Source organism: Pleurodeles waltl, chromosome 3_1, assembly GCF_031143425.1.
Source record: "Pleurodeles waltl isolate 20211129_DDA chromosome 3_1, aPleWal1.hap1.20221129, whole genome shotgun sequence".
In the NCBI taxonomy this organism is placed as follows: Eukaryota; Metazoa; Chordata; class Amphibia; order Caudata; family Salamandridae; genus Pleurodeles; species Pleurodeles waltl.
Window position 1 is genome coordinate 114460405 of NC_090440.1, and position 20046 is coordinate 114480450.

Consider the following 20046-nt stretch of genomic DNA (forward strand, 5'->3'; position numbering starts at 1 on the left):
TTTACATGTTTCTTTCATCATCTTGTCCTTCATGTCGTACTAGGTTTTATTTATCTGGGATGCAGATACACCAACTGGGTCATTTCTGGACACTTAAGGTAAATCTGCATAGGATGATGATTCCATGCCATTAAAGATTTTTTTAATGGGTTGCAATATAGTCGAGCAGTAATAGTTTCATATCTATTTGATCAAAGCCAGTTTTCAAAGACCAATTTGAAATGGTTTGTAAGGTTAATTCTATTGTGGGTTAGAGTATGGTCTTGTCACTATGCATTGTATTTTTATAATGTTCAGTTCAGAAGCCAAATTATATAAAATATTATCAGTTTCAATAAAGGAAATCATTGAAAAGCCCAGAAATCCTCTTCCCATATTGGTTGGTATATCTTGTTGTATGTTTCCATTTAAAATTATAGTGCCCAGAGATTTCATCTGTTCGAATTAAACTTTTCCATGCTTGTTCTCTTTATTGAGCAATTGTGATTCAGAGATATTCCAGCCTTCTTCTAGCTCCTTTTTCATAAGCCTATAAGGGCCTATTTAGGTATTTAGAATTAAAGTTTCTAGAACATAAGATAAACCGCAATGTAGAAAGACCTCCTCCAATGAATAATAATAGAACCCCTGGAGTGGCGATGTTGACTACGGGAGAGCCACACATCTATGTAAGAGAAAAAAAAAACACAATTAAAAGCGAAGTGCTGATCAGTGATGACCACCCTCCCTAAAAGTGCTATATTAGGAAAAGCCTGTGCTATGATTGAAAAGGTGTAGAAAGTTGCCTCTGTATATACTATCTCAAAGTGAAAGATAGTGTGCACAGAGTCCAAGGGTTCCCCTTAGAGGTTGATAGTGGCAAAATTAGATAATACTAATGCTCTATTTTGTGGTAGTGTGGTCAAGCAGTAGGCTTATCAGAGGGTAGTGTTAAGCATTTGTTGTACACACACGGGCAATAAATGAGGAACACACACTTGAAGACTTAACTCCAGGCCAATAGTTTTTATATAGAAAAATATATTTTCTTAATTCCTTTTTAGAACCATAAGATTCAAATTTGAGGTAAGTACATAAAATGCAAGGTACTTCACACAGGTACTTTGATTCAAAGTAATCACAAACAGTTTTAGTTAAAATGGCAATTAGCTATTTTAAAAGTGGACACAGTGCAAAAATCAACAGTTCCTGGGGGTGGTAAGTTTGGTTAGGTTTCTCAGGTAAGTAAAGCACTTACACAGGCAGTCTCCTGGGCATAGACAGCCCACTGTTGGGGGTTCAAGGCAACCCCAAAGTCACCACACCAGCAACACAGGGCCTGTCAGGTGCAGAGGTCAAAGGAGGGCCCAAAACACATAGACGCCTATGAAGAACAGGGGTGCTTCAGTTCTAGTCTGCTAGCAGGTAAGTACCTGCGTCCTCGGGGATCAGACCAGGGGGTTTTGTAGAGCACTGGGGGGGACACAAACAGGCACACAAAACACACCCTCAGCAGCAAAGGGGTGGCCGGGTGCAGTATGCAAAGTAGGCATCAGGTTTGCTTTTAAAAGCAAAGGAGGGACCCTGGGGTCACTTAGGCAATGCAGGCAGGGCACAACCGGGCTTCTCGGGCCAGCCACTGACTGGGCTAGGAAGAGGGCCGCCTGCTGGTCACTCCTGCACTGGAAGGTGGTTCCTCTCAGTCCTGGGGGCTGCGGGTGCAGTGCTTGGTCCAGGCGTCGGGTTCCTTGTTAATAGGCAGATGCGTTCAGGGGGAGCCTCTGGATCCTCTGCAGGCGTCGCTGTAGGGGTGCAGGGGGGGCGATTCAGGGTACTCACGTCGTCGTAGTTCCCTGGGAGTCTTCTCTACGGTGTCAGTTCTCCTGAACTCGAGTTGGGGTCGTCGGGTGCAGAGTGAGAAGTCTCACGCTTCTGGCGGGAAGAGAGAGTTCTTTAACAGTTGCTTTGAAGTTGCAAAGTTGTTGCAGTTTTTGAACAGTGCCGCTGTTCTCAGGAGTTTTTTGGTCCTTCGGGTTCAGGGCAGTCCTCTGACTCTTCAGAGGTCACTGGTCCCTGTTGGATGCGTCGTTGTGCAGGTTCTTTGAGTCTGGAGAAAGGCCGGTAGGGCTGTGGCCAAGTCGTTTGTCGTCTCCGTCGTCTCTGCGGGGCTTTCAGGTCATCATTCACTCTTCTTGTTATAGGTTGCAGGAATCTGATTTACTGGGTTCAGGGTCACCCATAAATACTAAATTTAGGGGTGTGTTTAGGTCAAGGGGGCAGTAGCCAATGGCAACTGTCCTGGAGGGTGGCTACAGCCTCTTTTTGCCTCCTCCCCGAGGGGAGGGGGGCACATCCCTATTCCTATTGGGGGAATCCTCCAAACTCAAGTTGGACGATTTCTAAAGGCGGGGGTCACCTCAGCTCAGGACACCTTAGGTGCTGTTCTGACTGGTGGGTGATTCCTCTTTGTTTTTCTCATTATTTCCTCCAGCCTTGCCGCCTAAAGTGGGGGCAGTCGCCGGAGCGGCGGGCATCTCCACTAGCCGGGATACCCTGGGATGCTGTAACAAAGGCATGAGCCTTGAGGCTCACTGCTAGGTGTTACAGTTCCTGTAGGAGCAGTTGAGAAGCACCTCCACCCAATACAGGCTTTGTTCCTGGCCACAGAGTGACAAAGGCACTCACCTCATGTGGCCAGAAACTCTTCTGGTTGTGGCAGGCTGGCAGAAACTGGTCAGCCTAGTACTAGGAGTCGGACTGGTATTCAGGGGGCATCTCTAAGATGCCCTCTGGGTGTATTTTACAATAAATCCCACACTGGCATCAGTGTGCATTATTGTACTGAGAAGTTTGATACCAAACTTCCCAGATTTCAGTGAAGCCATTATGGAACTGTGGAGTTCATGTTTGAAAAACTCCCAGGCCATATACTCTTTATGGCTACCCTGCGCTTACAATATCTAAGGCTTTGCTTTGACACTGTAGGGGCATAGTGCTCATGCATTTATGCCCTCACCTGTGGTATAGTGCACCCTGCCTTAGGGCTGTAAAGGCCTGCTAGAGGGGTGACTTACCTATGCCACAGGCAGTGAGAGGTGGCCATGTCGACTTAGTCATTTACTCCCCACCAACACACACAAGCTGTGAGGCAGTGTACATGTGCTGTGTGAGGGGTCCCTGAGGGTGGCATAAGAATGGCTGCAGCCCTTAGAGACCTTCCTTGGCAACAGGGCCCTTGGTACCAGGGGTACCATATACAAGGGACCTATCTGTGTGCCAGGGCTGTGCCAATTGTGGGAACAAAGGTACAGTTCAGAGAAAGAACACAGGTGTTGGGGCCTGGTTAACAGGGTCCCAGCACATGTTCAATCATAACTGGCATCAACAAAATGCAAAACATCAGGGTGTAACCATGCCAAGGAAGGCATTTCCTTACAAAAGGGATATGCAAATGAGGCTAATTATAGTTGGCTGTACCAACCTACCAATAAGTCCCTTGTATATGGTAGGGTATGTAGGTTTAGGAGCCCCTGTATAGGTAGTCCAACCATAGGTGCACTGCTGGGGTACCCGGTGTCATTTTAAAGGCAGGCCTACCTTGCTGACTGCTTTTGAGTTAAAATCAACCCCAAATTCGACTTTGGAATTAAAAGTACTTCCAAAGTCCTAAGCTACATTGTTTTTACATATACGCCACTCCTAAGGTATGCTCTAAGTGCCCCCAGGGTTGAATGCAGTGTAATTATAAGCAGGGACTTTATAAACCCCATTTTAAAAGCCCTGGTGAGGGAAAAATATCCAAATTTATCTTTCCTGATTGCAGTGAATGGACTCCATAGCCTAACATGGAGAGACTTTATTGTAAAATAATAAAGTCTTATTTTCCATAGGAAGGAGCTAAATATAGCAGGTTTGGTATCAAATTTTAAAAAGTTACAATAAATCCAAGAACTTGCCACCATTGAATTTAATAATATCATGGACAAGGAAAGGGTTTTAGAATGCTTGCTAAAAGTTACCAACTCCAGCCCTGTAGCGCCCTTTTCTGATTGGTCAACCTCTGGCAGCCTGAGCCAGGCTGCCTTGATGAGGTGTGAAGTAGTCTGGGCTGAAACAAAGGAAGCATCTGGTGGGAGATCTGCCTCAGCAAATGGCAGAACAGGATGGAGGAGAGCAGCCACACTGGCCTTCAAAGGAGACAAGGACATTTGGGACAGCAACTGGACCTCCCCTATTTTCTGCAGCACCAGGAAGCCCAGTGCCCCCTGATTAAAGGAAAATGGTGTAATAAGAGAAACCTAGCCACAACAGTAATCTAGCCAGATCTAAACTCAAAGATTGATTTTAGGCCATCTTGGATTTTGGAGGAATGATGCTCCCAAGTATTTCTTTTTGTCACCCAGGAAGTGGTTACTCAAGAGGGTGGTGGCCTGCACGTGGTTGGACAGGAGAACCACCCTGCTTTCCACCCCAGGAGCAAGGATAAATATGGCAGAGCTGCCCCACAGTTCATATCCTTAGTGGAAAAAACAAGAAGAAGGACTGCCCTGCTGGACCCCTGGCCTGCACCAGGACCCTGCACTCAGAATTATTGCACCAGCTTTACACTTTGGACTTCACCAAGAAAATGACTTTTCCTTACCTCCAGAACTGCAAGAAGGGACTCCCTGTAAGCTACATGGAGAACGAGCTGACCAGAGATTCCTGCATCAAGTCCTGCAAAAGTAGCCTCGCTGACCAGTCTTCATTTAACAATTTGGAACAGGTGCATTCTGGGAGTTGAAGTCCTAACCCCCAAGGAGCAACTCAGAGCTTCTGGAACCTTGGGGTGAGTTGTGGATACTTGAAGGACCTTAAAATTACTTCTGGAAGAAGATCCATAAATTTGGAGCAACTTTGATAAAAAGCTCCATAAGTGGATCGACCCGATGGCAACAGTCAAGCCTGCCAACATTGACCGCAGCCAGGCCTGACTTACAGGTTTGTCCTGCTGAAAAGCTCTGGAAACCCAGACTTCCAGGATTCGACCAAGGGCTTGTGGAAAGGCAGTCCAATGGCACTGCATCAAAATCAGCTTGCTGAGGAGGGTAGTCTGACATCAGGAAAAAAGCTCTGAAAAAGTTCCTAAGTCCGAACGCAGAAAACTTCACAGAGGCCCCCTGTGACACGTATCTGAAGAGGTTTCAAGGGAGGTCAGCCTCAACTTGTGACTTCTTCCCGGCCGGAGGAAAATCTTAAAGAAATCTTCTAAATGTGAAGGTAAAACTATAACAGAGGCCTCTCACTCAGAGTAACTGAGCAGAGCTCCATCGTAGTTGGCCTCAACGTTTGAGTTCGCCCCGGTCGAGTGTGACCAGATGTCCCAAGTTGGGCTAGAAAACACTTAGGGACAGATTTATCATACATTATTGCGATCGCAAATGGCCCAATGGGCTGTTTGCGACCGCAAAAATGAATTTTGGTATGTATGTATCCCAATTTGCAACTCAGTAAGTTGTTACCGAATTTCAAATTGGAATTGCGACTACATACCACTTCAGTATTAGGAAGGGGTATGTCAAGGGCGTCACTGCCTAATACCAAATCGCAGAAGTATGTGGGAATGTTTTGTGACCGAAATGTATTCACAAAACATTTGCATTTTATCCCCTACTTCAAGTAGGTGGTAACCTATTCTCAAATGGGAAGGGGTCCCAAGGGATCTCTTACCCTTCGTGAATGCATGCGAAAACATTTTTTAAGAGGAGGCAGTGGCCCCACGGACCACTGTCTACTCTTAAAAAACAAAAAGAAAACTTTTCATTTTTCTTATTTAAACTCATCCCGTTTTCCTTTAAGGAAAATGGGCTGCATTTAAAAAAAGAGATTGCTTTATTTAAAAGCAATTACAGACATGGTGGTCTGCTGAGCCCAGCAGGCCACCATCCCTGTGATTGTAGCCATTCACAGTGAGTCGTAAATTGCTACCTACTTCATGAATATTAATGAGGTAGGTCCATTTGCGAGCTGTTGGGAATCGCCAATTGAAACTCCTGGAGTTTCATACATTCAAATAGCGATTACCTAATTGCGATTCACAAAAAACTGTAAATAGATAATCGCTATTGGGAAAATTGATACATCTGGCACTTATAGGTCATATCTCCGGTTTACTACATTGGATTTTTGTCGTTTTGGTGTCATTTTAAAAATAAAAATATAATCTATTGTTATAAATTGGTGTTGGAATTTTATTGTGTTTTGTGTTTTCACTTATTTACTTTTTTGTTGATATTAGATGCTTTATACACCTTTCTCTCACGTTAATCCTAACAGCTCATCGCCAAGCTACCAAGGTTTGAGCAAGGATTAATTTATTGAGACCTTGACTGGACCAAGTGGGGGTTTGTGGCCTATTGCTAAGTGTAGGTACCTACCTGCCCTTACCAATAATCCACTTTCCAACAGATGTCCCCTATATATGACCTGAAGCTGGTGAGACAGCTCCTTGATCAAAGATAAGAGTTTATGCACAATGCTGCTGATGCGGAAACCATCTGCTGTTTGGGAGCACTAACAATATGGCTCATGGCCACATGTGAAGATTTAAAAACTGGTCTTGCACAGAAACCTGAAACAGGTAACGTAAGGGAAGGATATGTTTAAATGTGAGACAGAAGAGTTGTCCTCCAAGCTGTTAAAAATTAGCTGGTGGGAACACAGAGTGCACATAGACTCTGTAGAAAAAAAGGCAGACAGACACTAAACACAGACCAAGAAATATAGGGGGTCATTCTGACCCTGGCGGCCGGTGACCGCCAGGGTCACCGACCACGGGAGCACCGCCAACAGGCTGGCGGTGCTCCCGAGGGCATTCTGACCGCGGCGGTTCAGCCGCGGTCAGAAAGGGTAAACCGGCGGTCTCCCGCCGGTTTACCGCTGCCCCATTGAATCCTCCATGGCGGCGGAGCGTGCTCCGCCGCCATGGGGATTCAGACACCCCCTACCGCCATCCTGCTTTGCAGACACTGAAATACGCGACGGGTGCAACTGCACCCGTCGCACCCCTGCAACTACGCTGGCTCAATTCTGAGCCGGCGTCCTCGTTGCAGGGGCATTTCTGCTGGGCCGGCGGGCGCTCTTTCGGAGAGCGCCCGCCGGCCCAGCGGAAATGTTTAAATGGCCGCCGCGGTCTTTTGACCGCGGTGCGGTCATTTCACGGCGGTACCTTGGCGGACGGCCTCCGCCGTCCGCCAAGGTTAAAATCACCCCCATAGTGGACAAACTCTTTAGCTTTCCCCATGTTGTACACATTAAGATGGCAAGATCAGCAATGAAACTCTACTATTGTGATAGCGAGAGCTTGTAGTTACAGAATCTCTAAAGCAGTGCTAGAAAGAACGAGAGAATACAAAGATGTCATGATGGAAATATGCTACAAATGGCTAATACCAGATGGGCTACAACTTCCTTGGAATGGTTTTGAAAAGACTATCATCACCTACAGATGGTTGAGCAACTCTAAGACTGCAGTAAGAGAGAAAAAAAGAGGATAAAGACATGCTGTGCAACACAGCCAGCTTGCTGCCTCAAAATAAAATAACATTGCAGGAGAAATCAGGACACTCACTAAGAAATAAATCCATTTTGAAATTATAGCTACATTACACTAATGATAAGCACATACTCCAGATTAAAAAGGGTGTGAAATTATTAGAAAGTGAATGAAATGTTTATTTATCACTGTTGACAAATATCTAAAGAAAAGTCTCCATAATTACAGACTTGGGCTAAACTGGTGGACCCTCAACAATTCAGGGTGAAGCAAGAGAGGCCATTTAGGCCATTTACCTCAGCTAAATAGTTGTCATGAGCCTATCTCAAGCTTAGTAAAACAGATCACAGAGGTGGAGATTATGACCTTCGAAGTACTGTGAGTAAGGTGGCCTCTAGTCATATAGAAGATGAAGTTTGGGAAATACAGGTTACTGTTATTTTTTGTCATCTCCTGAAACAGCACCAATTTAGTATGAAACACATAGGGTGCCCAACTCAATATTGGGCATTAGATAAACGCAGAACAGCTAGAGTATCAATCCCATCTCATGTTCTGAATATGAGAAGAGATTCAGAAGGAGGAAGTCTAGCATTACAGTCCTCTATCTCTGACTCCCTCCTTAATTTCATTTCGATATGTTTTTATATTTAGTATATTCAGGGCCTTATTTATACTTTTTGGTGCAAAACTGCACTAACGCAGTTTTGCACCAAAACATTTTGCACTGGCTTGCACCATTTTTTTGCACCAGCTGGGCACCATATTTATGGAATGGTGCAAGCCGGTTCAAAGTGTAGCCTAGCGTAAAAAAAAATGACGTTAGGCAGGTTAGAGTCAAAACAAATGACTCTAACCAGATTAGCATCATTTTTTAACGCTAACGGGGCATATTTATACTCTGTTTGCACTGAATTAGTGTCATTTTTTTTTACTCTAATTCGGAGCAAAACTAACTCCATATTTATATTTTGGTGCTGGATCCGTCTAGCGCCAAATTTAGGGAGTTAAAGTCATTTTTTGGAAGTAGAAACCTACCTTGCCTTAATGAGATGCAAGGTAGGCATTCCCGTGCAAAAAATTACTCTATGGCCCTAAAGCCATATTTATACTCCCTTGCAAAAATGGTGCAAGGGAGGCAGGAGGAGTCAAAAAATGGTGCAAAGCTTGCCCCGTTTTTAAAAGCCTGGGTCAGGGCAGGCGTTAGGGGACCTGTGGGCCTATTTCCATGGTGGAACACCATGGAATAAACCCACAGGTGCCCTCCTCAGCCTGCAGGGGCATCCCCACCCACACTAGAGGGAATGCGGAGGATCAATCAATCAAGAAATTTGTATAGCGCGCTACCCACCCGGAGGGTCTCAAGGCACTGGGGGAGGGAGGACCGCTACTGCTCGAACAGCCAGGTCTTGAGTTGCTTCCTGAAGGAGAGGTGGTCTTGGGTCAGGCGGAGGTGGATGGGGAGGGAGTTCCAAGTCTTGGCTGCCAGGTAGGAAAAGGATCTGGCTTTTCTAATGCGTGGCACGGCGGCGAGGGCGTGGCTGGTCGATCGTAGCTGGCGGGTGGGAGTGTAGAAGGCCAGGCGGTTGTTGAGGTACCTGGGGCCCAGGTCGTGGAGGGCCTTGTGTGCGTGGGTGAGGAGACGGAACGTGATTCTCTTGCTGATGGGGAGCCAGTGCAAGTCTCTCAGGTGTCCGGAGATGTGGCTGTGACGGGGGATGTCAAGGATGAGGCGTGCGGAGGCGTTCTGGATGCGTTGGAGTCTTTTCTGTAGTTTGGCCGTGGTTCCGGTGTAGAGGGTGTTACCGTAGTCCAGTCGGCTGGTGACGAGTGCCTGGGTGACCGTCTTCCTGGTTTCGGTGGGGATCCATCGGAAGATCTTTCGGAGCATGCGTAGGATGTTGAAGCATGATGATGAGACGGCGTTGACTTGTCTGGTCATCGAGAGGGAGGAGTCCAGGATGAAGCCCAGGTTGCGTGCGTGGTCCGTTGGTTTGGGTGTGCTGCCCAGGCCAGGGGGCCACCAGGAGTCGTCCCAGGCAGAGGGTGATGATCCAAGGATGAGGACTTTCGTCTTGTCTGAGTTCAGTTTCAGGCGGCTGTTCATCATCCACTCGGCTATGTCTTTCATCCCTTCGTGCAGGTTGGTTCTGGCGGTGGTTGGGTCGTTGGTGAGGGAGAGGATCAGCTGGGTGTCGTCGGCGTAGGAGATGATGTTGAGGTTCTGTTGGCGTGCGATGGCTGCGAGGGGACTCATGTAGACGTTGAAGAGGGTGGGGCTGAGTGATGATCCTTGTGGTACGCCGCAGCTGACTTCGGTGGCCTCGGATCTGAATGGGGGGAGGCGGACTCTCTGGGTTCTTCCGGTGAGGAATGAGGTGATCCACTCTAGTGCCTTCCCTTGGATTCCGATGTTGCTGAGGCGCTGCACTAGGGTGCGGTGGCAGACAGTGTTGAACGCTGTGGAGAGGTCCAGGAGGATGAGGGCCGCTGTCTCCCCGTTGTCGAGCAGGGCTCGGATGTCATCGGTGGCTGCGATGAGGGCGGTCTCGGTGCTGTGGTTGGCTCGGAAGCCGGACTGCGAGTGGTCGAGGGATCCATTAGTCTCGAGGAAGGCGGCTAGCTGTCTGTTGACGGTCTTCTCGATGACTTTGGCAGGAAACGGGAGGAGCGAGATGGGGCGGTAGTTCTTGAGGTCGGTGGGGTCTGCTGATGGTTTCTTCAGGAGGGCGCTGAGTTCGGCATGTTTCCAGCTCTCTGGGAAGGTGGCGGTGTTGAAGGAGCATTTGATGATGTCCCGGAGATGGGGTGCGATGACTGAGTCGGCTTTGTTGAAGACGTGGTGGGGGCATGGGTCGGTTGGAGAACCGGAATGGATGGTGTTCATCATCTGGATGGTGTCTTCGGTGCTGACCGGGGTCCAGGCGCGGAGGGTGGTGTTGGGGGGTGTTGGTTTGGTGGTTGGGTGCGTGGTCTGCGCGCCGAAGCTGTTGTGTATGTCGGCGATCTTGCGGTGAAAGAACGAGGTGAGTGAGTCGCAGAGGTCTTGTGAGGGAGTGATGTCGTTGTTTCCGGCGCTGGGGTTGGAGAGCTCTTTGACGATGCTGAAGAGTTCCTTGCTGTTGTGTGCGTTGTTGTCTAGTCGTTCTTTGAATGCTGTCTTCTTGGTGGTGTGGATCAGCTGGTGGTGTCCCCTAGGAGGATGTAGTCAGCAGAGGGGAGGGCGTGTGGGCTGATGAAGTCTGCAATGTCTTTGCTGAATTGTGTGCGGGGTCCTGGGGGTCTGTAGATGAGGGTGCCTCTGAGTGTGGTCTTGGGGTCGGTGTGTATCTGGAAGTGGAGATGTTCAGCGGCTGTGAGGGTGTCGTCGGAGTTGGTCGTGATGCGGATGGTGTTCTTGTGGACGATGGCGATGCCTCCTCCTGTCTGGTTGACGCGGTCCCTCCGGGTGATCTTGTATCCGTCCGGGATGGCGATGGCAATGTCGGGCGCTGAGGAGGCGTTCATCCAGGTTTCTGTGAGGAAGGCGACGTCTGGAGATGTGGTGTCGAGCAGGTTCCAGAGTTCCACGGCGTGTCTGTGGATAGAGCGGGTGTTGAGCAGGATGCACTTCAGGTGGTTGCTGCTGGTGCTTGGCTTGGCGGGTGCGGTCCGTGTCTGAATGCAGGAGAACTTGCAGGATTGGCATGTGAAGGGCCCATGGGTGCGTCTAGGGGTGGCTCTGCAGCAGCCGGGGATCCGGCCGGTGTTGATTGCGATGAGAGTGGCGGCATTGTAGGTCTTGCGGGTGGGCTTGCCTCTGCGGGGGCCAGAGGGTCTGGCGCTGGGCGCGGGCCAGGCGCGGACGGGCGCAGACGGGCTTGGCGTGGCCTCCATATGAGTGGGAGAGGGAGGGAGGAGCAGCTGGGAGGTGGGAGCGGGGCGGCCAATGGGGTGCGAGGGGGGCGGAGCTACGGGACGCGGTGGTGGGAAACGGGCGGCGAGGGGGAGACGCGGTGCGCAGGGAAACAGAGATTTAGGACCACAAACTGGGCAGAAAAAGGTGAGGGGAGCAGTACAAGGCAGCAAAAGGAAACAGGAATAAAGCAGCGGTCAGCGGTCTCACAGGGGCTGCGTGGCGGTGAGGGGAGCGACCTGCCTGGTAAACAGGGTCAGAGGTCGCTCTCTCTACCGCTGCACGGCCTCCATATGAGTGGGAGAGGGAGGGAGGAGCAGCTGGGAGGTGGGAGCGGGGCGGCCAATGGGGTGCGAGGGGGCGGAGCTACGGGACGCGGCGGCGGGAAATGGGCGGCGAGGGGGAGACACGGTGCGCAGGGAAACAGAGATTTAGGACCACAAACTGGGCAGAAAAAGGTGAGGGGAGCAGTACAAGGCAGCAAAAGGAAACAGCAATAAAGCAGCGGTCAGCGGTCTCACAGGGGCTGCGTGGCGGTGAGGGGAGCGACCTGCCTGGTAAACAGGATGAGCTATCCCATCCCAGATAAGTACAGGTAAGATTGCATTTTCTTTTTGAAAGTGCCATGGTGCCCTGAAGTGGGCCCCCATACATGGCACACGGTGCAATGGCCATGCCCAGGGGACCCTTGTCCTCTGTGCTGGTCATTGGGGTGGTGGGCATGACTCTTTCCTTTTCTAAGGCAGGAGTCATGTGGCCTGGTAGGTTTAGCACTCTAAAATGATGCTAATCTGGTTAGAGTCATTTTTTTTACTCTAACCTACCTAAAGTCATTTTTCGGTGCTAAACTCCCTTCTTCTATACCACCAGCCCCACCCGACTAAAGTAATTTTTTTTTACTCTAGCCTACCCTTTGCACCGGCTTCCACTATTCCATAAATATCGTGCCCGGCTGGCGCACAGAAATGGTGCAAGCCAGTGTTAAACGTTTTGGTGCAAAACTGAGTTATGATCATGGAAGTCTTCACAACAGAATACAGCCACTTCACTGCCGGCACTGCCAGTGCGGTCAGGCCCCCTTGGACGGCGGGAGGCACCTTCAGGCCAGTGGAGCCCATGTTTTCGCCGCACAGATAAGGAAGTTCCACACCGCCAAGGTTTCCACCAAGGTCACACCACCACGGAAACCAAGGCAGAAACCTCCAGGAAGGCATACTGCCTGGAGCCACCATGTAACCTGAACTAGATGTCTTCCTGCTGCTCCTGCTTGCCCAATGACTCCAGAACCAGTGACGACGACGACAGCAGCAACCATGAGTACACACACTTACCTGTCACTGTCGCATAATGCAAAGGTTGTGACACACACACAGCATACACATCCTGTATGGGTGGCTATGGTGACACATACACGTAGTCCTATACTGACATGCACATTCACACACAGCCACATACACACATGCACAGACTCAGTACACACACCAGAGCCAACACACGGTACCAAAACACACACAGAGCCACAGCAGAGGACCTGGAGGTGGTAAAGCTGGACTTGGGGAGGGAAAACGATCTCTTGGGGGTCACATGGGGTGGGAGAGGAGTAGGGAAAAGGTTCAATTTCGAGAGGAAAACTTCTTCAACACACGGAGACGGTCATGTCAAAAGGGTTTGGGAGTGGAGTGAGAGGGAGTGCTTGTAGGAGGTGTCTTGGTGGATGTTTTGGGTGCATGTGTGTGTGAGGAATGCTTGTGTATGCTGGGTGTCTGTTGGGTGGGTGAGTGTGGACATTTATGTGTCTTGGGAGGAGTGGGGTGGAGGAGGTTGGAGTTGCCGTGCTGGATGGGTGACTGTCTGTTGAGGTCGTGACTGCAGGCATGCTAGATGTGCTGCATGTGGGTGTGTCTGTGGATGTGATATCTGCAGATGGGGTGACTTGGGTGGATGTCTGCAAGTCTGCAATTGTGCTGACTGTGGGTAGGATAGGAGTTGTGGCTGTATCGGTGAATGTTGGTGTGGTGCCTGCAGGTGTATCCGGTGTAGTGTCTGCGAAGATAGTGGTGGTGGGTGGTCTGTGCAGGTATTGGGTGTTGGTGTGTCTGCAGGGAGGTGTTGTTTGTGTGCATGCCGGTGGTGGGTCTTGTGGTGCTTGTGTTTGTCTGCAGAACCCTTGGCTGTTGAGGTGAATCCATGCTTGCCTCTCTGCGTCCTCTGGCTTGGATGGGGAAGAGGGTTGTCCGATTGGGAAGAGGAAGATGGAGGGGGTACGGAAGGCAAAGGGTGACTGACTACCATCAGTGCGGAGGCCAGACTCTGAAACGATCTCTGTAGGCTAGCCAGTGCACCGTGAATGCCTTCCAGGAATGCACTGTTCTGTTGAACTTGAGTTGCAAGTCCCTGTATGGCATTCACAATGGTCGACTAACCCACAGAGATGGACCTCAGGAGGTCAATAGCCTCCTCACTGAGAGTAGCGGGGCTGACTGGGGCAGGGGAAGAGGTGCCTGTGGCAAAGGAGACGCCCACCTTCCTGGGTGAGCAGGAAAAGGCAACTGTTTGGGTAGCTACAGGGAGGTCAGTGGTCGTAAGAGGCTGGCGGACAAATATGGTGCTGGGGTGGTCCCAGATGGGTCCGCCACAACCAGGGAGTGTCCACTGGAGGAGGATTCTGAAGATGATGATGCAGAAGATCTGATCTCCCTGTGGCACTCCCTCTGGGCCACTGGGTCCCTTGCTGTCACTGGTCGCAGCACTCCGGGTCCCGTGGCCAGCAGCATCCCCACTCACCTGTGTCCCATCTCTTTCACCTGCAGATGCTGATGCACCCAAATAGAGAGAGAGGGAGGGAGAGACAGAGAGTGAGAGAAAGGGTTATCATATTCCTTACATACACACATGTAAACATGCACAAATGTAGGTAAATATCTAGCTAGGCTATCTCTGCTGGCACTACACCTATCCTACATCATGTTACAACATGTTGTAACTATCCACCCCTTTATGTCATCACTCACACCCACATCGGATTCCAAGTAAGTTAGCATGACTTGAGTATTCCAATTGAACACCAGTAAAGCCATGTCAGCATGCTACTCATGCCCTGGCAGAAGTAGGTATTTAAAGCATATTCCAGATCATATCTCTCCATACTCCTATCACCTAATGGAAGAGAAGGTGACTGTTCATAACACATAATGCATGTCCTGAAACAACACCTGACCAGTCCATCTCAATTAGTATTGGCCCTTGATAGTGTAGACTACCCAATTCATAGACCACACAGCACCTGCCGTACATATCACATGTCTGGCAGACCCCCTATACATATATGGCAACATAGGTACTTGAACTGATGGAGCCAGAACAAGTGGGACTCCCATACAGGTGACAACTGATGTGTGAATTACATGTCTGGACTACAGGCCTTTCATGACATTCACAGAGGAATATCTGCAGACACAAAACACCAACACACCACATCCCTGCATAAATGCATGTGCAGCTACAATGGCCTACATAGCATACATGCTACAGCCATAAGCAATCCTTGAGTGCAGTTTCACAACAACTACATTTCAGGCAGCCACAATTGGCATCATAGGCCACTTACCATTCCACCCGACATGCAGTTACAGTTCCAGGACTTGACAACATAAGTAAACCAACATTACTCACACCATACCTGGCATGTGATCATCTGTACCTAATTCCAGACTACACAAATTGCACATGCAAATGACATGTACACATGATGTACACATGAACCTATATGACTGCCAGCGCATCTATAGCATTTCCCATTACAATAAATACCTGCTTTAGAAATAGGTGTACAACAAAACCATTAATGCATGATCACATAAGTGATGTAACACCTAATCCTCACCAGACTGGACACAACAGCTAAGCCAAGGGTAGCATAGATTGTCCCACTTCATATGTTGTGCCCCCAAGTAACCATATGAGACATGATGTAGGCAGCATATTACCAAGATTGCTAAGGAATTGGTAGGGAATTGCCACACATAGCATTCACATAGCATATTGTAAAACGCTAGCTCTGTCAAGGCACTTACCTCCTCTAGAACCAACCCATTGGGACAGAGATAAAACATCCACATGTCAATCACTTGGAAAAGCATGATGAGTCTAAATACACAAATCAGACACCCAAAACTAGAATGTCCTTTCATTGCTACCTTAACATGCCCCATAGAATGGAGATGAACGGACAAATTGGGGTACAACAACAAAAACAGATATGTACTGTCCTACATAGGCCATATCTGTGATGTAAATGAGATGACAGCCTCACATGGAGTCCATACTTGTACCAGTACTAGTTATGTTTGGACCCTGTACTAAATAAGTGAGTCACCCAGTTGTTACAACAGGTGATCAGCACAGATTGGAGTGGTCACATAGCTTAGAGCCACTAACGCTTATATGCCAATGGATGGACCAGGTCTGAGTCAATGGGTATGGTGAAACACTAGCACACATCCATAGGAATGGCAGGAAGGGGCAAAACATGTGGCATTAACGTTTGAGCATCTCCACATGCAGACAGAATGATGTCTTGATACAGGCATCCAAAAATTACACATAGCCAACCATGATGCCAGATCCACATCTCATACACTGGCAAGGTGATACCAACTGATTCCCACGAGTCTACAAACATTTGTCACCTACTACATTGTCATAGAACCACAGTGAGACAGCAAACACTATGCAACCAGAGCCAAGTACCGGGAACAAGTCAGTATCTTCTCCTTGTGGCTGCTCTGCTGGCCTCAAACGCCCATGAACCTCAGGGCAGGCCACAGCCAAAATGCGGGCCATAAGGGAAGTCAGGGTTCCCCTCCCTGATTAGGAGGACATCCCTAGCTGGGTGGGTGTGGTCTTTTGGGCCCAGCTTCTCAGGTCCTCCCACCGCTTCCGACAATGGGTGGTCCGCCGGCTGTGGACCCTCAGGGTCCACACTTACTTGGCGGTGGAACGCCAGATCCCCTTCTTCTGATAGGCATTCACCTGCATGGATGACACACAAAAAAAGGGAAACTCATGTACACATGCCCCGTACCAACATAAGTTGACACTGTACAAGTGTAACAGCAAGTGAGCTCACATAACCATCCTCTCAGCAAGCACGCCTGTACAGTATGCCACATGCATGCATCTACTCAAACTACAGTTTCATGGCCAACTCTCCATCAGACACAACACCAATCACACATGGCTGGGGCATTGGACTGACCTGTTCCTCTGGTTCCCCATATAGCTGTCCATACAAGTTCTTCCTGTGTGAAGCCAGGGGCCCTGTCGCCTGCAGGGCATGGAATTATGGCTCACAGAGGCAGTACACAGCAGCTCACATAGAGGAGCTCTGGCTAGCAACAGTGTCAGGAGTCAAGTGTGCAAGACTTCCGAAAATGGCGGTCAAGGCCGCCACATACAGGACCGTCACTGGCGGGGATCATCGCCATTAGTCCCAGTCAACCATAGGCAGCAATGTTAACCTATGACAGGTTGCATAGCAGTTGTGACCACCCACTGTCATGACAACTGTCCAGAACAGTAGGTCAGAAACCTGCCATTTTCGGCACATGTACTCAATGCATGAGCTTCAATGCATGAGCTAGAGTGTCAGACAACTAATCATCCTGATATCTGTATCACCCAATGTTATAACTTCATGGTTGTGCTACATAATGGGACAATCATGAGAATATGATGTGTTGAGCCTGAATATATGTCGATAGTTCTGTGTAGCTACTATGAGGTACATAGGTGTCGGATAACTAAAGGTTATGCAGGACTGCACAGTCACCCACACATTGTCTTATACATATGTGTCATATGTCCTATCCAACTTACATTTCAGCTAATGTGCTGCAATGACGGTGTATAATGTGTATTCTATGGTCTGAAATGTTAATGTCAACACATGTTAGGTGTCTGCTACTTTACCATGTGCTGCTCATGTGTGCCTGCTGCATGACGTATTGTACATTCTCTACACTCAACATAGATATTCTGCACTAGGGGAAATGAGATAACCACCAGAATAACATCCGCTGGTTGACCTGGCAACCATGGAGGACAGGCATGTCATCCAGACCTATTATCTGAATCACCAGACCCTCATACATCCATGTAGACAGTTGAAGCCAGATCTGATGCCAGGCATCACAATCCCTATTGCATACCTCCCATCTTTCAAGTATTCTTAGTGCTACACTTCCAGGCCACAGGGTAATTCCAGAATACTGTCCCCTTAACAGCAGGAATGTCTCAGTCCATGTTCAGTCTGGTGTGGAGGGATGTATTCTGCACTTTCTTGAAACACCTGGACAGCTACATCAGGTTTCACTAAACAGCAGATATGGCCTCTTTGAAGGCTGACTTTTATCAGATGGGACAGATTCCTCATGTGGTAGGGGCCATTGGTAGCACCCATGTATCCCTGGTCCCTCCCAGCGTCAATGAACAGGTATATAGGAACAGGGAGAACTACCACTCTATCAATGTGCAGGTGGTGTGTCTGGCAGACCAGTACATTTTCCAAGTGACAACCAAGTTTCCTGGATTAGTGCATGACTCCTACATTATGCGGAACAGCAATGTGTCACACACGATAGCACAACTACACACAGAGACGGCCTGACTGGTTGGTTATGTGTTTGTATGTAATATGACCTGTCATCACAATCTGCCCACTCGCTGAACCTTCAATTTAAATTGTTCTACCATTGTGTTCCAGGTGACTCTGGCTATCTAAATCTTCTTTGGCTGTTGACACCTGTGAGGTACACAGGCAAGCCAGGGGAACTCTGTTTCAATAAGGCCCACCGAAGGCAAGTCATGTAATCAAACAAACTTTCGGCCTCCTGAAGGCAAGATGCAGGTGCCTGGACTTATCTGGAGGTGCCCTCCTATACTCGCTCCATAAGGTTTTCTAAATCATCATTGCCTGCTGCATGCTCCACAATCTAGCCCTGAGGCATCGGATATCATTGCTAGATGATGATGGTGGGGCTGCTGTACCTGTGGCTGCACATGGTAATATGGAAAGTGATCAGTACTTCCAGTGACATACTGGTACATGACATAGGCCTTTTCAAGTCTTGTCTGTGCACAATCAGAAGTGGATATCTGACCTTACACCTCCTAACCTTTAGCATATGTGATGGTGTATTGATGTCCAATCAATCAACTGGTTTTTGTAAAGCGCGGCTACTCACTTGTGATGGTCTCAACACGCTGGGGGGCAGTGGCCTCATCCGAAGAGCCACGTCTTGAGGTTCTTCCTGAAAATGGTGAGCGACGGGCTTTGTCTGAGGTGCAGGCGGAGATTGTTCCAACTCTTAACTTCAATGTAGGTGAAGGATCGTCCGCCGGCAGTGGTTTTGCGGATGCGAGGGATGGTGGCCAGGGTCATCTGGGAAGAGCAGAGGGATCTGGCAGGGGTGTGGAAGGAGATGCAGTGGTTCAGCTAAGCTGGTCCTGCATTGTGTATGGCCTTGTACGTGTGGGTGAGTAACTTCAAGGTGATTTGCTTCTCGACCGGTAGCCAGTGGAAGGTCCTCAGGTGTTGGAAGTTGTGTTCTCGGCGTGGGAGGTCCAGAATGAGTCTGGCGGCGGCATTCTGAATGAGTAGTCGTTTTTTGATGTTTCTAGTGGAGGTGCCTGCATAGAGGGCATTGCTGTAGTCGAGCATGCTTGTGACTAACTCATGGGTGACTGTTCTGCAACAGTCTGGTGGGATCCATCTGAAGATCTTCCGAACGTTGCGGAGTGTGTGCCAGGAGGAGGAGGTGACTGAGTTTACCTGGTGGGTCATGGATAGGGAGGAGTCGAGGATGATGCCTAGGTTGCGGGCGTGCTCAGTCAGTGCAGGGGGGGCACTGAGGGATATAACCCACCAGGAGCTGAGCTCAGTTTTGTCAGAGTTTAGCTCGAGGCAGTTTTCTCTCATCCAGGTGGTGACAGCTTCCATTCCTGAGTAGAAGTTCCTTTTGGAAGTATCTAGGTCTTGGGTGAAGGAAATGATGAGTTGTGTGGGGCTCAGTGAGGATCCTTGGGAGACTCCGCAGTTGAATCCTGTGGGTCTGGATATGTAGGGTGGGTGTCTGACCCTCTGTGTCTTCCTGGAGAAGAAGGAGTGGGTCCATTCCAGGGCTCTTCCACAGGTGGAGTCTGGTGCCTAGGGTGCTGTGGGAGACTATGTCAAAAGCTGCTGAGAGATCGAGGAGTATGAACGCTGCGGTGTGGCCGCTGTCTAGGAGTAATCAGATGTCATTGGTGGCTGCCAGGAGGGCTGTCTCCGTGCTGAGGTAGCTGGACTGGGAGCTATCCAGGGAGTTGTAGGGCCTCGATGAAATTCCATAGTTGTACATTGATTTCTTTCTCCAGTACTTTTGCCTTTTGTGGGGTAAAGTAGCAGGGAGATGGGCCAGAGACTCACCTATGTGTGAGTTGTGGAAGCAGAAAGATAGAATGTAAGGTGTAATGTATCAGCGGTTCACTTCTAACGTGTGTTGTCGCAATTGATTCCAAAATTCACTTCTCTCATGGACTGACCAGTTTTGAGCTGGATTTCCTATGTTTCCTATTCCCATCTCCTCCCACCCACTGG